The sequence below is a fragment of the Rhinolophus sinicus genome, linkage group LG05 (assembly GCF_036562045.2).
Source record: "Rhinolophus sinicus isolate RSC01 linkage group LG05, ASM3656204v1, whole genome shotgun sequence".
In the NCBI taxonomy this organism is placed as follows: Eukaryota; Metazoa; Chordata; class Mammalia; order Chiroptera; family Rhinolophidae; genus Rhinolophus; species Rhinolophus sinicus.
In genome coordinates this window covers 13,049,760-13,066,745 of record NC_133755.1, presented here as the reverse complement: position 1 = coordinate 13,066,745, position 16,986 = coordinate 13,049,760, and the positions used below count along the sequence as shown (strand labels likewise).

Sequence of the window (16,986 nt, the reverse complement as noted above, 5' to 3'; positions counted from 1 at the left end):
TGTTGCAACAATGCTGCTAACATTTTTTTTTATATCAGGGGGATTATTCATTATGAATTTGTACCAACTGGACAAACAGTTAACCAAGTTTACTATTTGGAAGTACTGAAAAGGCTGTGTGAGAAAGTTAGACGACCTGAACTTTTTGCCAACAATTCATGGCTATCCCATGTTGGAGCAGTGGACAGAGTAAGAAACTTTGTGGTGTTCATAAAAAAGGAGGGTGTTTAATATGGAGAGGATGTAGAATTGAGGACTCAATATTTTGATTTTGGGAATTTGTTTTTTATTCCATCGATCCTATCTGGCACAAAGGACTCTCTCTGACATGGAAATGATGGAAGAAATAAAACGTATCTATGCTTTACCTCATTACAACCTGAAAATATTCCCAAAGTACAGGGACAGGCTGGCTCCCCACCACCACAGAAAGCTTTTACTAAAGTGGCCGTGGCACTTAATCCTTGTTAAGGTGGCTCCAGTGGACCTGTGCCCTTGTGCAGGATCTCAGGTCCTCAACAAAGAATTTACAGCAGTTTAATCTGAAGACCACCATGCTGGACCTGGGAGGGCTGCAGCGCCCTGTGAACACGTGGCACTGCAGGGACAGGCTCCCCCGTGCTGAAACAGGTCAGTGGCTGACTAATCGAGTTGTAATCTGTGTGCTCAAAATTGAGGTGCTGTGAGTGGGAGGGAGTCTAGTGCCAAGTCCCGCAGATATTGCTCCCATCAAAGGGAAAAAAATCCTCCTGAACCACACATCCTTCCATTTCTTACTGGACATTCAGCTCTGTTATCATCTTATGGGACCACGTTGTGTATGTGTTCTGACATTGACCAAAACGTCCTTATGCGGCACATGACTGTCTGTATGTCAGAAGCAAGTGGGAAAGAGGTGATTGGCATCATGTGAGGTTGGTGATGAAGTGATCTGTGAGTGGATGATGACAGCCCTGTGGAAGATGCACTTAGCACCTCCACCTCAGCATACCCAGAAAATGGAGGCATTCCACCAAAGTTCTATTCCCGGTCCTCCCCTCTTACTCTACACACATTCCCTGGTTGGTTTAATCTTATTCCATCTCTTAAGCCATGTCCTCTTCTTGGATGATTCCTAAATCTCTGTCACTGGCTTTGACCTCTCTGCTGAACTCCAGAACAATGTACCCAAGTCCTACTGGGCAACCTATCTGGAAGTACCACTGACACCTTACATTCAACATGTGTAAACACAACTTATCATCCTCCTCTCACCAAAAGAAAAATTCTGCTACTTCTCCTGGCGAATGGCATTTCCATGACCCAGTTTCCCAAGCCTGTAATTTGAGAGTCGACGATAATTCCTCTCCTCCCCGACCCCCATATCCAATAATCACTAAGTCTTGCAGATGTAGCCTCAGGATTTTCCCATTGAGAAAATCACTGTCCTAATTCAATACTTGTCTCTGGCCTAACGATTCAAACAGGCTCTAATTGGTTTCACTGGCCACACCCACTGTCCATCAAAACGATGCCTCCTCATGTTTAGACTTTCACCAAAAATAAGCATTTTTCTACTTCTCAGAGGTGATTAGAGAATATAGTGGTGTGGACAAATATGACTCAAGGGTGGTTACTTCCAAGGTATTTCCTGAGCCAGTTTCCTCCAGGCATCTTGGGCGTTCATCATTCTTACATTCTCAGGTGTGCTCAAAGCCTTTGGTCAACGTTCCCACACCAATCTGGAGGGCCTAAGCTCCATATTTTTCCACTCCAGCTCATCAGAGAGTCCTCCTGGTCACAAAAATGGAGGCAAAGAAGGTCCTCCAAGTGACCTGAGTGGGCTGCAAGGCACATTTGAAGTGTAATGTGCCCTCTGGGGGAGTTGGCCTTGGCTGTCAGCACCTTGGAGAGCTCCAGGTCTGCCCTCTGTTGGGGAGATAACTGGACCAGAGTCCTGGATTCTTTTGAGTGGTAGTGGGGAGAGGAAAGGGTTGATGCTGGGCACCTTCATTCACCAGATACCCGGCCCAGCAATTTCAGGGATCTCAAAAATACAAATGGCCCTGAAATCAGCCCAGACTTGGGTTTCAGGGGCTCCTCAGCCTCTGCTCAGATGGCCCATGAGAGGTTGGTTGTTATGATCCTAGGTCACGGCCAAGCCAGTTGAACACTGAAGACTAGTGCTTCCCTGGGTTCTGTGCCCAGACAACACAGGATTCAGCAGCTTTCATGATTTTCTTTGAACTGTCAATGAAGAGACAAACCCCCTTCAAAAGTTGCCCCATATTTCTGGACTACTGCCATTTGTGCTTCATTTGGTGGAGCCCACTCCTGCTGTCCTCACTGTATACATTGCAGCATCCGCTGCCCCAGCACCATAGGCAGACTGGGCAGCAAAGACTGCAGGGATGGGTAGGCTGTGCTTTGTGTTCAATGCACAAGGCCTTACCCAGTTGGGGGAGGAGGTGTTTCCTCTGGTCACGTGCTCAGGGAATTCTGAGGATATTGATACACTTGGTCCAACTCCACAACTGCTCTTTGTTCCTGTTAGACCAGAAGACCTCTGAGGCTGGAATAGAAAGGAGTGGACCTCCAAGTGAAGACAGCATATGTCCGGAGTCTCAAAAAATGTCTTTGCTCTCTGGAGTCAACACAATTGTTCCTCCACTCACCTTTGCTTCCTCAGGTGAGCCCTGTGTTACCACAGCCCTCTCCAGGCGCCCTCTCTGTTCTATCCCTGCAGAGTTCCTGTTGATGCCTCTGATTTACTTGCTAAGTGTTTCACACCTTCAGTGTCCTATCCAGTTTTCACAAAAGCTCAGAGATGTACGTAGATAGGGCTTTTTTGTGACCCCCTATTTACAATGGAGAAAACCATAAATGAAAGGTTATGTGACTTGCCTAGACACACAGGGCTCCTGACTCTAGTCAGCTGCTCTTTATAATTTCTTATAAATGGCCGTCAAATCAGGACCCCACTTTGGTGCCCAGAAACACCACAGCATGGGCTTGTAATGCCACCCAAGCAAAAACAAAAAGTAAGAAACCTACCTTTTGAAGATTATATTCATCCGCCCGAGGTTTGTCAAAGTCCATCTGTTACTCTCTGCCTGCAGAACATAAACAAAAACCAATTTGCTGGAATCTTGTCAACAGCTTCCTCTGAGGTTTATGACATTTCCTGGGGACAATTCCACCCCCTCACACACAAGGGTCAACCAAGGCTCCAAGAGAAAGAGCAGTTCTTTTTTTTAAAGACTCACTGGCAAACATTTTGATCCCAGTTTATTTTGTCAGGCTTGCCTTTAACTCTTCACGTACAACCTCCTCAGAAAGAGAGTTTGAATCCAATAAAGGAAGAGGCAGTCAGCTTTCCCTGTCCCCAAATGCCTGAGAGACTTGGCCATACAGAGATGTTTGTAATTAGCCAAGGAAATTCAGGGGTGGTGTGAGGAATGAGAAGGGGGCTTGTCATCCACAGTTGTGATCAGCAGTAGCCATAATGATACACGTTGGTTTCAGAGGATGACATTTTCCTTTAAGTTTGGTTCTAGTATGCTACCAGGTTGTCGCTTTAGCCATACTGGACCAACTGAAACAAGGTCACATGGGTTGCCCATGCTGAAGACCAATATGCTGACATTCCTCTCACCCTCTTCCTCTACAGGTCCCTGCATCTATGAGACAAATGCAACATCGCTGAGATTAGCAAAGACTGTTTATATGGAAGAAATGCCTTATTCTCTAACAAGAATAAAAAACCTTTTTTTAAATTCCTTTTGAGGCCCAATTAGAATTTTGCTTTGCCTAACAGATGTGTTCTTCAAGGTGTAAAGGTAAATCACTTTCTGTGTATGTGACTCAAATCCTGTCTGAAATTTGCTAAGAATGCTCAGCTCAAAGCCTTTTTACAAAGAGAGGATATCTGTGAAAAGTTGAAGAATTAACATCACCCTTATTAGTTAAGGGTGGTCTGACCTAGGGTTATCCTTGTCCCAAGGGGCAGGAAACAGTCTCAAAATGCCCCCAAAGCATTGGGCTCTTTCTTCGCCTGCTTTTTCCTGGGGCAAAATAGATCAGGAGGCCTAGTCTGTCTGAAGACCTCAAACTTCCCTTGGTTACTTCCTCTTTTCTCAGTGATCCTGTTGTACAATTCTGGCGATCAGGGCCCTCGTGCTTTCCGTACTCTATAGAAATGGCTGCTCTCAAGGAAGAGGCAATGCCAGCCACTTACCCAGCATGACAATCAGACCCTTAGCTCCCTCTTCTGGGGCATGATCACCCCTAACTTCAGTTCCAGCCAAGGCAGGGGAGTCTCTGTCTCCTGGAAAGGGTTTTAAGCCTGCTTGGATGAGCAGGTGGAGAAAGGATGCCTGGGGACAGAGGACTCCGATGGGGACCATCAGTCTGTTCTCCCTGCAGGTACGAATAATCCCAGAGAGGGCTGCCTTAAGACAAGAGGGGTCACCTTTACAATGCTGCCTGGAATCGGATGCTGAGCACCTGCCAATCAGAACCTGAGGTCAAGAGCAAGAGGTTGAAGAGACTGTAGCAGCTGTGAGTGAACATCCAACACACTCCAAAGCGAGGCTTTTTCTTGACTTCTTGAGCGATGAGCGGAAAGTTTGGGGTCCCTCTGTGACACTCACTACCTCACTGTGCCTTACTGGGAGGGGCCACCTGTGAGCTGGGAATTCACAGAGGCCACAACTGCAGCACGAAGGAGGCCCAATGTGGGATCGGTCTAGCCAGGAAAAGCAGGAGTTGGGAAAGGAAGCTGCACAGCTCTTGATATCTAACCCGAACACTTGGAAAATGACCCATCATCTTTGCCTTAAACTTTTCCATACACTCCACATGATTAGAATTTCTCCTTAACTACACCAATCATCCTCAGAATCCAGGACAGCTGTGCAAAAAAAAAATGTTTTGTTCCCCACCCTTTCCCTTGAGTTCTTATAATGAAAGAGCTTAGTTAGCACAAATTACCAGCTTTGCCTTTTACTTGTCTGACAGATGAACAAACATAAAATCATCATTACTATATAGGCCCGGCTGGCCAATTCCATTTCAGTGATCTGTCACCAGGGCAGAATTCTCTTGGTGGGAAGGGAAGACACAGAGAGAGATTTCCGGGTTGTACTAGTACTAAATCCAGTGAGCAGCCTGTTTCATGCTCACCACCGGAATCCAAGGACTCAAATATAAATCAAACTATAGAGTTGGGGTATCTGACATATTAAAAAACAAATAACAACAAAAACTACTGTTTCACTAATACAAAGGAGGAAAGAGAGATAGAGAATAGAGATGAAAGAGCCTTGGGGTGGGATGCAGGAGGCCCAGGTTCTCACCCCAGCCCACCACTGATTCTCTGTGTGGCCTTGATGTGTCCTTGTCACATCCCTGGCCTCAGTTTACTCATCTGTTGCCTCAATCAGTGATTTCATATCACACACTCTGGGCTCTAGAGACCCAAGGAGTTACTTTATGGGTTTCAGAAATGTTTTACTTTAAAGTTTTACATTAAAAAAAATTTATATATATATATATATTTAGCTGTGATAAAAGTGTGAACTTAAAAGTAAGATAGATGGGAGGGCCATTTTTAACACTGTGTGGACTGACAATAACGTACGCGACCAAGTGAGCTTGTGTTTGTGAAAGACTCAAAACAGAGCTCGTCCTGCCACTTGTCCAGGTAATGGAAGGGCACTGGGGCTATAGGACAAACCATTACAAAGCAGTAATCATTTGGACCTGCTCATCACTGTGAAGGAAGATTTTCTCTAGACTGTGAAAATAAAATGAAATACGGAAGTGAATTAGGGATCACCAGAATGCCTCATTTCTCATTTTTGTCCCCATCCAAATAATCTCATTGTGCTTTTGTATTTGTTATAAGCTTGAAATGATAAAATAAATGCATTTGTCAAGGTGATTTCTTTTACTTATTCGTTACAAGCTTAAAATTATATAATAAATACATTTCTCGATGTGATTTATCAACATATTCATAAATAATGCTTTGTCTGCTTATGGAGCTTAAGCTTGCATATAAAATTTCATTTGGGAAAAAAAAAAAAACGGTCCCAGTCCTTCACAAATTTTGAAAACCACTGGGCTAATTATCTCTAATTTTCCTTCCAGCAAGAGGATACTTTATTCAAATCCTTCTCTGGGGATAGGAGAATTGTATGACTTCAGGAAGTTTCCGGCTTAATCAAAACATTCATAAGAAAAACAAACAAACAAACTTGATTCCCACATCAACAAACTGCCCTGAACAGCTTTGCTCCTCCACGGTGAAGGAATTCTGCTGAAATAGGTTGCCACTTACTGTGCAAGACGTGGCGGGTACCAGACACAGGGGATCTACCCCTCGGGGCTCACAGCTTAGTTGCAGAGGCTGACCTATAAATGGCTGCCAGTGACAGGGACAGAAGGCAGTCACACAGCCGGAAGGAGCCTAACCTTGTCTGAGCGTCTACTCTGGGCCAAGCTCTGCAGCAGGCAAGGCACACATCATTTGATTTCTTCCATTTGTAGCCACTCAAAACTCATTGCAATGTTTTCCCCTCTTACAGATGGGGAAATCAAGGTGGTTGCCCAGACAGTGCGTGGCAGAAGCAGGTCTCAGATCTTCCTCAGCCCCCACACCCAGACCAGCTCCCAGAGGGTGGTGACTGCCACTGTTTCATTCCATGCCATTATCCAATGGCTTCCGTCTGCATTTATGGCCCACCTCAGACCACACAGTAGGGCCTCACAACAGCACTGCACACAGCGCTACCCCAGCTCCCCAGGGTGGGATAATCCGTGCCTAGCATGGCAATCAGGCTAGGCTGCAAGGAGGAGCCAGCATTTAAGCAGCATCTTGAGAGATGAAGAGAAATTCTCCAGGAGGCAAAGAGAGGAAAAGGTTCCCGGGTGGGGGAGACAGTGTGAGAGAAGCAGAGAGAGAAATGTTTTAGGAGCACAGCTGTTCAGGTGGCAGAGAACATCTTGTGTGTCAGGAATGAGAGGTGTGCACGGCACAGGGACGAAGCAGGCAGGGTGGTGATCTGGAAGCAGAACACGGCTCCCCAGTGCTACAGACTTGGCAAGCCAGGCTTCCCGCCACCTCGCCTCTCAGCCTCGTCTCCCATTACTGTGCCACAAGGACCCTGGCCAGCAGCCATGCAGACCATCCTCTGTACCCTTATGGCCCCGTGCCATCCATCTTCCTGCAGAACTTGTTCTTGTGCTTCCAGACCCTGCCAAACCCCACCTGCTCTATGCAGCCATTCCTGATCCCCTCACCCAGATTCAATGTCTCTTGACTCTGAACACCAAGAGCTCTATTATTTGTTCAAAGTAGGGCCTCAGTGGATGAAAACGCAGTAGATATGTTTCTTGGCAAGAAATATTTTCTGGGAAAGATACTGAAACAGAGGCTGAAGTATCAGCCTCAGCAACATCTGACTGAAATGAAATGTGGACTTCGCATTTCAATGGGGCCAACACCCCCCCACCCCAGCCCCCAGCCCCTGCCCCTGTGGCTCCAGACACTGGAATCCCTACCCTTGGTGCTGAAGAGTGGAGTGTGGCCCTTGGTGTCGAGTGTTCTAACCCTTCTGTCTCTGCATTTTCAGGACATTTTCTCTCCCTTGGCCGAGGCCCTAGCACCTAAGAGGTCAGGAAGGGTTTGCTGAACCCAACTGAACTCTTGTCCCATTTTTCCCAGTTCCATCCCACTCCTGTGTATTATGCATCTTTTCAAGGAACTCAAGAACTCCTGACTACGACCATATTAGTAAATTGCAGAAAACACTGTCATTTACAGATTAAATGTAAAGTTAGTTTTTCTCACATTTCTCCCAGAAGAAAAAAAGATTTTCATTGCTGCCACTGTTTCTATTCCATGTCATTATCCAGTGGCTTCAGTCTGCATTGATGGCCTGGCTCAGACTACACGGTAGGACCTCACAACAGTGCTACACACAGCGCTACCCCCACCTGCCGCCTCGGCTCCTATGAACCCCTCAGTGCTCTCCTGCACCCACTGCCCAGCCTCTGAGCTTCTCTTCTCACGGGAGACGCACACAAAGGCCTGCTCCAGTCCTCCTAACCCAAATAAATTCCGTTTTGCTGGCCAACTGTCTTGCAAGAGCTCTGTCCCTGAACGAGGGACTGAGGAAAGCATGGGTGCCTTCTCCTTCTCTGAGATCCCCAAGGCCTGGCAGAATGCTCAAGACACACTCATCCTCCAAGCTCTGTTTCCTGTGCGGACATGGAGTTGGGGCCCAGAATTGTCTTCCACCGGCCCTGAGGGGAGCTTTCAGACCAACCCTCCAAAACAAAGCCTGGCCTTGGTGGCCAGCCCGGCAGACACAGAACATCAAATGGCTGCACATAAAAGGGCTAAGGACGATGCTTGCTGGAGAGGCACTTAGCCTGGAAAACTTGAAACCATCCACTTGACCGAGGGCCGCTAACCACAGCCTCAATGAATGATTAATGATTATGGCCAGAGCTTATTGCAAACAGGCATGTGACAGCAGAGCCACTACCCACCCGCAGGACCTGCCGTGTGATTGATGAGCCACAAAGGGGCACAGAGGGGCTGGAGGGGGAATGGGCCGGCTCAGCCTGCAGCTGCCAGGGAGCACCCTTCCTTGGGGGGACCTGGAGGGACACCAGTGCCAGTGTTCTGGGTGGCAGGCTGACCTCATGTGTGCCATACAAACCAACAAGCACTGGCTATCTACCTGGGGGATGGGAGGAGGGAATGGAGGGTCGGGGTAAATTCTAATGACAGGAGAGGTACCTGAATGACATAGATGACATGTGGCCCTGGCCCTGCAGGGGTCCTTATCCAGTGCGATGCATCGAGCCATATAACTGTAGTTCCGGAACTCCTGCGAGTGTGCAAGGTTCTTTGAGAGAAACTGTGCTGTGTGTGGACAGAGCCGGCTGCAAAAATGAGCTACCTGACCTGAGACACTTCCCCCAGCCCTCCCCAGCACAAATGCCAGCCAGAGAGGCAATTTCCTGGAACCCCATATCACTTTTAAACAGGATTTGCAAAGGAGAGAAGAGGATTCTCTACTCTCATGCTTTCTCTGCCTTTCACCCGACAGGTAAGTTAGCACTGCGCCCTCACGCTGCCTCCTCCTCGCAACCAATAATACCCTTTAGACTGGCCAAGCCAGGGTTTCTGTGTCCCCTTTCAAAGCCTCATCAGTTGGGAGTCAGGACATGACTCTGACACATTGATTAGGCACAGGCCAGCCAGCTTCACTGAGGACAGGTTGGGCGGGGGAGGCTGGAGAAGGCACAGCTCCCATCTCCAGTTTAGTCTTGTTAGCAAGACAAGCTTCCCTCATGTGAAACCAGCACAGATAGAACAAAGCACACCCCCAGCATGCTGCCGAGAGAAAGGGAGAAAAGGGACAGTGACATTTGTTTGACAGGCCACTGGGGAAGAGCAGGGAACCTGAGAAGGGCCCCAGTGACCCCCATGAGCTGCAGGCCTCTTCCCCAGGCAGAGCCACTATCCAGTCTGAGCCACCAAAGTGCCCAAGAACCCCTCCTCCCACATGGGTCTGCAGAGGCACCCCTGAGTGGCCCTGAGTCAGTGGCAGAAGCAAGCAAACTCAGCAGAGACCCAAGATCTGATGCAGGAGTGGGGGCTCTGAGACAACCCAGAGAGCCAGCCGGGAGCCTGGGGACGACCCTGGGGGCGGCCTGGCCATTCTGCAGACTCTGGCTCCGTTTCATCTTAATACACTCTTGCATGTACCTGACATTGGATACTCGTCCTAGAGCATGCAAATCTAATAAATTCTTGGCTCCTGCAAGTTTCTTTAAAAAATATAAAAGAGGATCATATATAAAGAAGTTGATTAATATACACCCTGCTAAAACAGCCTGGAACATCTGTGTATTAAGTTCATTTATTAAATTACACCAATCTGTATTTTAATGAGTGAAAGATACAGTACTTATTCTGTCATCCATCAAAATAAACTCAGGAAATACTTAACATTATAATCATTTTTCTTGTTTGAACACGAGTTATGAAATATGAATCCCGCACTAAGAATCCTGGACTTGCCATCATGATCAAATATGTTTTCACAGGTGCAGCAAATATTCAGTTTTCATTTCTTTCTCCAACTGTTGAAAATATAAACCATGTTTTCTAGTTCTGAGCTGGGTAACATTGCCTTCCCTCCACATGGCAGCCATTATTACAGACTTATTACCCCACCATCTTTCTTTCCCCAAACACACTCCTCCTAAAGTTGCTTAGTAATGAAAACACAGGCTTCTGTGGGGCCCCTTTAGCACCGGCTCTTCCCCTAAGGAGGTCTTTTGGCTCAGGCTGGGCACTGTCCCCTTTTTCTCCATCCTGGTGGCACCTATACCCTCCTGGTTAACGCCAGCGTTTGGAAAGCCATGAAAGCAATCAAAACATCTGGTAGAAACACAAAAGGCAGTTGGCCTTAGCTTAAATGTTGAGCTTGTGGGGTTTCCATGCCCACTCCTTGGCCCCCAGAGACCGTTCCACTCAGACAAGGTACAACTTTAACAGGGGCTTGAAGCCTCAGAAGCAAGTCTAGGCTTGCCCTGTATTCAGCTATGTTAAAACCAGAAGTCCCGGGACCCTTGCAGCAATACTCTTAGCAAAGCAGCCTGTTTCCAGGAGCCGAGAAGACCAATCCCTCCACCCAGTGGCCAGTGGGGGCTCACCAGGATGCAAGAGTCTGGAGAAGGGCCCCAGCGGGGTAAGCTGCTGAGCAGAACCACAAGATGAGACTGATGAAATCCAACCAAGAGCTGACTAAGCTTCGGCCTGTCTAACCCACCCGGAGGCTCTCCACTGCCAGAGGTAGGTCACACTTCAACTACAAGGTCCCGACCTATGTCTTTGGTCTCATTCCTGGCCACCCTCCCATCGTCCCCCCAGCACATACGCAGCACCCTCTCTTCTCTTCAGCCCCCTTGAGTTACTGCCTGCCTATACACAAATCCTCCACGCTGCCTCCCACCCCAGGCTTTTGCCTATGCTGTTCCCTCTGCCTGGGATACCCTTCTTGTTCACCTGCTTCATTCCTTAACTTTGATTTCAGGCCCCACTCATTGGGAAAGCCCAATGGGGGAACCACTAGGACTCAAGAAAGCCTCACAGGGGAACTGTCCCCTAAGGGAAGAATGAGAAGGCATTCGAGGCAAAAGGAGCCCCATGAGCAAAGGTACAGGGCCATGGAAGCTCTAGAACTATTCTGGGGATGGAGAAGAGACAGAGGATAGATAGGCAGGGGAGGGGTGAGGAAGACGGCTGTGCTGCACAGGATGAGAGTTTGGGGAGCTTAGGGAGGAGCTAGAGCGCTGGGCTAAGGCATTTTATGGTCTAGGCGATGAGGAGCTTCTTCTTTAGTTTCATTTTTATTTTATTTTTTATTTTAAGCCCTTCCTTGTATTCTTGGCAGATTTGGGGGGGAAAAAAAGTTCAGGTCCAGAACCATGGACATTCAAAATATAAAACAATGAATGCCAGCATTTCAGAGTACTATAATCCAAAAACAATTTTAGTAATATAAGAATTCCTTTTTATGCTTTTTAAATGCTTATACCTAAAAGCTCACCATTCTAAACAACTAAACTACATATAACTTCCTCCTTTGGTGAGGAGCATTTGTATTTTTATCCATCGTATAAAGCTAAAAGGACCCCAACCAGTGATACTCCCTGAATAGCAAAATATTAATAAAAAAGAGGGGCTTTAAAAGGGTTTTAAAGATTCATGCGATGTGTCCAGATTTGTGTTTTAGAAATCAGGGCTACTCAGGATTCAGTGTGAAGAGTAGGCATTCGGGAGAGAGCCGGGAGCAGGCCACGGTTGGTAGGACAAGGCCAGAGTAATAAAGGCGGGTGTGTTGAGCGGGATTACAGGCAGTGGCAGGGCAGCCCCTCCCCATGCAGCCCACAGACGGCGCATAGAAGGAGCTCAGGAGGACTTCTTGAGGAATGTCACTGATTACACAGGCTCCTAGTAAACCCAGGGGCCAGCCCCTGCTCTTCTGTGTCCAAGGGACCCCCGTTCTCCTCAGCCTGACCCTCTTCTAGGTCCTGGCCTGAAGACCTGCTGATTCTTGCAGGGTGCTAGTCTAGGGCGCTACCAGCCCAGACTCTCCCTCCCTCCCTGCCTGTCACCCCACACTTACCACTATCAAATCCCTAACACCTGGAAACAGTGTCCCCCTGGATTAGGTTTAGAAACCCCACAGAAAGATGAGAGAAAGTTATAAATAGGCAAGTCACAGAAAGGGAAGCACAATAGCTCATTCTCAGGGTGATTTTTGGAGCAGTTAGTGGATATGGCACAGGCACTAAACAATCAGAACAGTCTGTCTAAATCACTGAGGCAGGGTCATGGAGGCCCCCGGGGGTGTGAGGCACCTGTGTGCATACAGGATTATGGGGAGGTCTGGGGGTCCCAGCCACGGCTGTGTTGGCTGGGTCAGGTAAGAGGGAATATTTGGGGGCTCAGACAATTGCTATTTTAATATCTGGTTCCTACTGGCTGAGTAGCAGCTTTACTAATCAGCACAAAAAGACATTTTCAAGCTCACCAGAAATCCAGGAAATGCAAATCAAAATAGCAATTAGGTACCATTTTCACATGTCCCATTGGCAGGGAGATGTGTGTCCAGACTCCCCATTCAAGGAAGGACATGCTGCTGAGCTGCAAGGAGTGCCTTCAGCAGACAGCTTCGTTCAAGGTCAGCCTCAGCTGCAGTGGGAAAAGTGGGAGACAAAGGCCTGCATTTCAGCCCAGGGCAGGACTGACAGGCGGTACTCTAGAGCAGGGGTGTCCAAACTGCGGCCCGCGGGCCAACTGCAGCCCGTAATCCATTTTTAATTGGCCCGCAGCAAATTCCAAAAATATATTTAGTTTACTTAAATACACCAGGTGAGGCAATACGTACTTCACCCCGAGTGAGTGGCCCGGCTGTTTGTGTGTTTTACCGCATATGGCCCTTGGTGAAAAACGTCGAAAAAAGTTTGGACACCCCTGCTCTAGAGCTTCTCACGGGGTCCTCGAGACTTTCTGAGGCTTCATCTTGCCTGTGTCCCAGTTTGACTTCTTCCTCTACCCAATCTTACTTCTTCCTCCTTCCTTCATAGGTGACGATCCCTAGTACATCTCTCCTTGCTCATCAGAGTCTATCATGCTGCCTGCTTCTGGAGAACCCAGCCTGCAACATGGGGAAAAGTCAACTTTCACATGTTGCTGGTGGGAAAATAAACTGACACAGCCGCTGTAGAGAGAAACCTGACAATACTTAGTGACATGTAGTGTGCATCCTCCCTAAACCTCAGCAGTCCCCCCGCCCAGACCTTCACTCCCCCGTCTCACCCATCCACGTGGAGAGAGGAGAGAGGGTGGCAGGCCAGTTATGGACAGCAGAGCTGACTGTCACCAGGGAAGTGGAAGTGTGGCATGTAGTGAATGTCCATGTTGGGATTCCATGCAACTGGATGTAGTTACATGTAGCAACAGGTGGAGTTCTCAAACACAATGTGGAGTGAAAAACAAGCAGAATCTAAGACAAGGATTTGAGGGCAATTAGTCACTGGGGTCATGATCACAGAAAGCACAGGTGGGCAAGAGAGGAAGTGAGACATGGAAGGGGAGGGAAGGGGAGGGAAGGAAAGAAAGAGCTGGTTAATGAGAGGGGTAGCTCTGTGGGCAGCTGGGGTGCCATCCTCAGGGGAACTGCCTAGAGCATGCCTGACTGGTAGGGAAGCCGGGTATTACGACCACGATTGTTGGTTAAAGGCTGCCCCCGTGGACAAGGAGACCTGCACTCCCAGCCTGCCCCACCCACTCTTCCACAGAGAGCCCTCAAAAAGTCCCAGGAGGTGCAATAAACAGCGAGTGACAAAGGGATGTGGCAGGCACAGAGAAAGAGTGCTACAGTAAGAACAGTGAGATTTATAGTGCCACACCTAATGCAAAGTAAAACACAATAGTTATTTTGAGTGGCTATACATGTCTAAACAAAACTGTAGAAGATGGTTTGGAAGTGCATACATTAGAACCCTGGAATGCTGTTCCCATCACCTACTATTCAGTCCATTGGTGAAGGAGGGTTCCTCTGGCACTGCACAGATGAGACTGAGCTATTGGTCACATGTATTCCCAGTCTGAGGCAGGAGGACACTACCCATCATGCAGAGCCACTCAGGGCTGTACCCAGGAGCAGAGTGAGCCAGAAGGGGCTGTGGGAGGCAGGTGTTACGGTACCAGGAGGGCAGGGTGCCCTGGTTCCCGCAAGAGGGATGTGATGGGCTTATTTAAATAATTCCACAGGCTGGCAGGGAGGTGAAACCCACTTGAGTGAGGATCAGGTGGGGTGCAGATGGTCCTGCTGGTAGGGGAACTAGCGAGGAGGCGAGCCTTTCTCACTCAGTGGGGACATATCTGGTGAGAGCAGAGGGACTCACAGCTCGTACTTTGGGGTCCTGTGTGCCTTAGAGATGTGAAGGCAGCACATGGCATATCAAGCCTTACAAAGCAAGTTGGTTCCTGGGGAGCGAGAGGATCAAATAGAAATGGGATAAACCTTAAACAGAAGACAAACTTTGATGGTCATGTGACATGAACTGGGGCATGTGTGCACCTCAGGTCTGCACACTGGAGACCCTCAGGAATAAATATTATTATTAAATTTTAAAAAAAAAAAACAAGGAGTGGGAAAGAATGAAGTTCCGATGACTGGGGGAGGGACGGGCTTGATTCTCAAATACAACCAGGCTGCAGGCCAGCGGCCTGTGTTCTCAGCAGAACAGAAAATGCTATTTGTTTAAAAAAAAAAAACTAAAAAAAAAAGTGTCCTGAGAGCGATTGCCCATTGAGATAGCAAGAATAGAGGGAAATAAAACTTCAAACAGTTTAATGGCTGAGCTAAGCCGCTTGGATGGTGGAGCAGGCTGCTGTGTGCGTGACCAGCAGGGCAAGGAGGCGGTCAGCTGAGGGGCCATAGCATGGCTAAAAACGTGTCTGCTCTGTCACTCAGACACTTTCCCCAAGAAAAATGTTAGCGTTACCTGTCGGAGTCCACAGGGAGCAATGTGAAGACCTGGGCACCCAATAAAATATAATAAGTCAGGTAATAATCATGAAACTTCAAAGATGTCAGGACTTTTCAGACAGAAATTTCGACAGGGGACGGCTGAGATCAGCCACTGCAGATATAATACGATCCCCAGCCCTTACCACTGTGGTTTGGCGGGAAGTGGTAGCAAAAGAAGCGTGGGACCTACCTGCACCCTCTGCATACCCTCTCAGCTGTCATACCACCCATCTGCAACCCAGCAGGAAAGCAAGATCAGCCTGCTGTACCCACATTCCTAGCATCCCCAAATCGAAGCCAGTTTTTCTATTAAGGGAGCCCCCTAGCCAGAGATAAGTGGACCCCTGTCTCCATCTACCTCTTCCAGACGTGCCAAGGAGTATGCTGAGCTGGGGAGCCTTCCAAGACCCCAGAAGAAGTCTTTCTGTGTAGACCTGAAGAGTAACAGCTCTCTCTCTCGCTGTCGCTCTCTCTCTCTCTCTCGCTCTCTCTCTCTCACACACACACACACACACACACACCCTGTAGTGGGCTAAGCATCATCCCTCAGAGCATGCATACTTGCCACAGTGGCAATGGTGGAGAGAACCTTCTGAGACCTGATATCTGGAAGAAGTCTAAATTCCAGTCCCACATACACAACTGTGACCTAGGGAAACCTCCTAGATCTCCTATGTGGCCTTGGGCAAGGCACTTTTCTTCTGAGCCTCTGTCTTGTGACAAATGACATAGGTTTTGCCTGGCTTCTCTCTCACAACTGGGTGAAAAATCAGAGGGCACAATGGATGAAAAGAACCTGGAAGCATGAAGCCCTGGACAAGTGCAGTTCAGGCAGCAACCACAACCTCCTCTGTGTTGGCTCCTTGTGGAAACTGAGGCAAGAACAGTTCTACTACTGATTCAGACGGGAGCTGGAGAGTCTCCAGCCTGCCCCATCCACGTGGCCCACATTTCCCTCAGGACACCTTCCACTGACCCACAAGCTATCAGCCGATCTCACTGGCAAGGGGGCTGCCAAACATTTGTCCTCCTTCCTGATTTGATGTGGAAGCTGCAGCCGTGCTCCTAATTGTTCCCTGAGCCACCGACAAGATCTATGGTATTTCAACAGCAAGATGTGCAGATGGATACTCCACAAAACAAAACCAGCTTTGAAATCAACTCTCAAGGCTGCTCTCAGAAAGTGACCCAGTTAATTTCTTTTCTACAGAATCACGGACATAACTCAGACTTAGATGTGACCGAAATGAATGGAGGTGTACGTTATTATTGAAATATGTAGTTCCAGGTTATGTTTCCCTCACAGAGGCAGCACAATGACACCGCCAATGACCAGAGTCCAATCCTACTGATGCTACTTCATTCTACCCAGCAGTTCCCAAAGTGTGGTCCTTGGAGCCCTGGTGTCCCCAAGGGCTTTCAAGACAATTTTCATAATAATACCAAGACAGTAGTTGATTTTTGCTATGTTGACATTTGTATTTACAGGGCAGTAGACTGCTGACAACTTAACGTGAATGCAGGTATTGGTAAATGTGTCAGCAGCCATCGTATTCTTCACCCACTCACACTCACAGGGGGTGAAAAACAGCTTTGAATAAGAATGTTCTTGAAAAGCTCTACTCTTGTGCTAATACAGTAGCCCTATGTGGCTATTGCACACTGTGTCTAGTCTGAACTGAGAAGTGCTATGAGTGTAAAACATACACAATATTTCAAAGACTTAGCATAAGAAAAGAATGTAAAATATCTCAATAATTATTTTATACCAATTATATGTTGCAATAATATTTTGGATATATTGAGCTAAATAAAATATGCTGTAAAAAGGATGTTTTTGATGAAGCAGTAAAATTATTAATTCTATTAAAGCTGA

General features: G+C 47.7%; 1 long non-coding RNA gene across 1 annotated transcript in view; it reads right to left on the bottom strand.

Annotated features, from left to right (window-relative positions):
* LOC141571510 (uncharacterized) overlaps window positions 1-16,986 on the bottom strand; it is a 104,494-nt gene that overhangs the window by 33,137 nt on the left and 54,371 nt on the right. The window contains exon 2 of the long non-coding RNA XR_012496264.1: window positions 3,034-3,092. This is a non-coding gene — a long non-coding RNA (uncharacterized LOC141571510). The remainder of the gene's footprint in view (window positions 1-3,033; window positions 3,093-16,986) is intronic.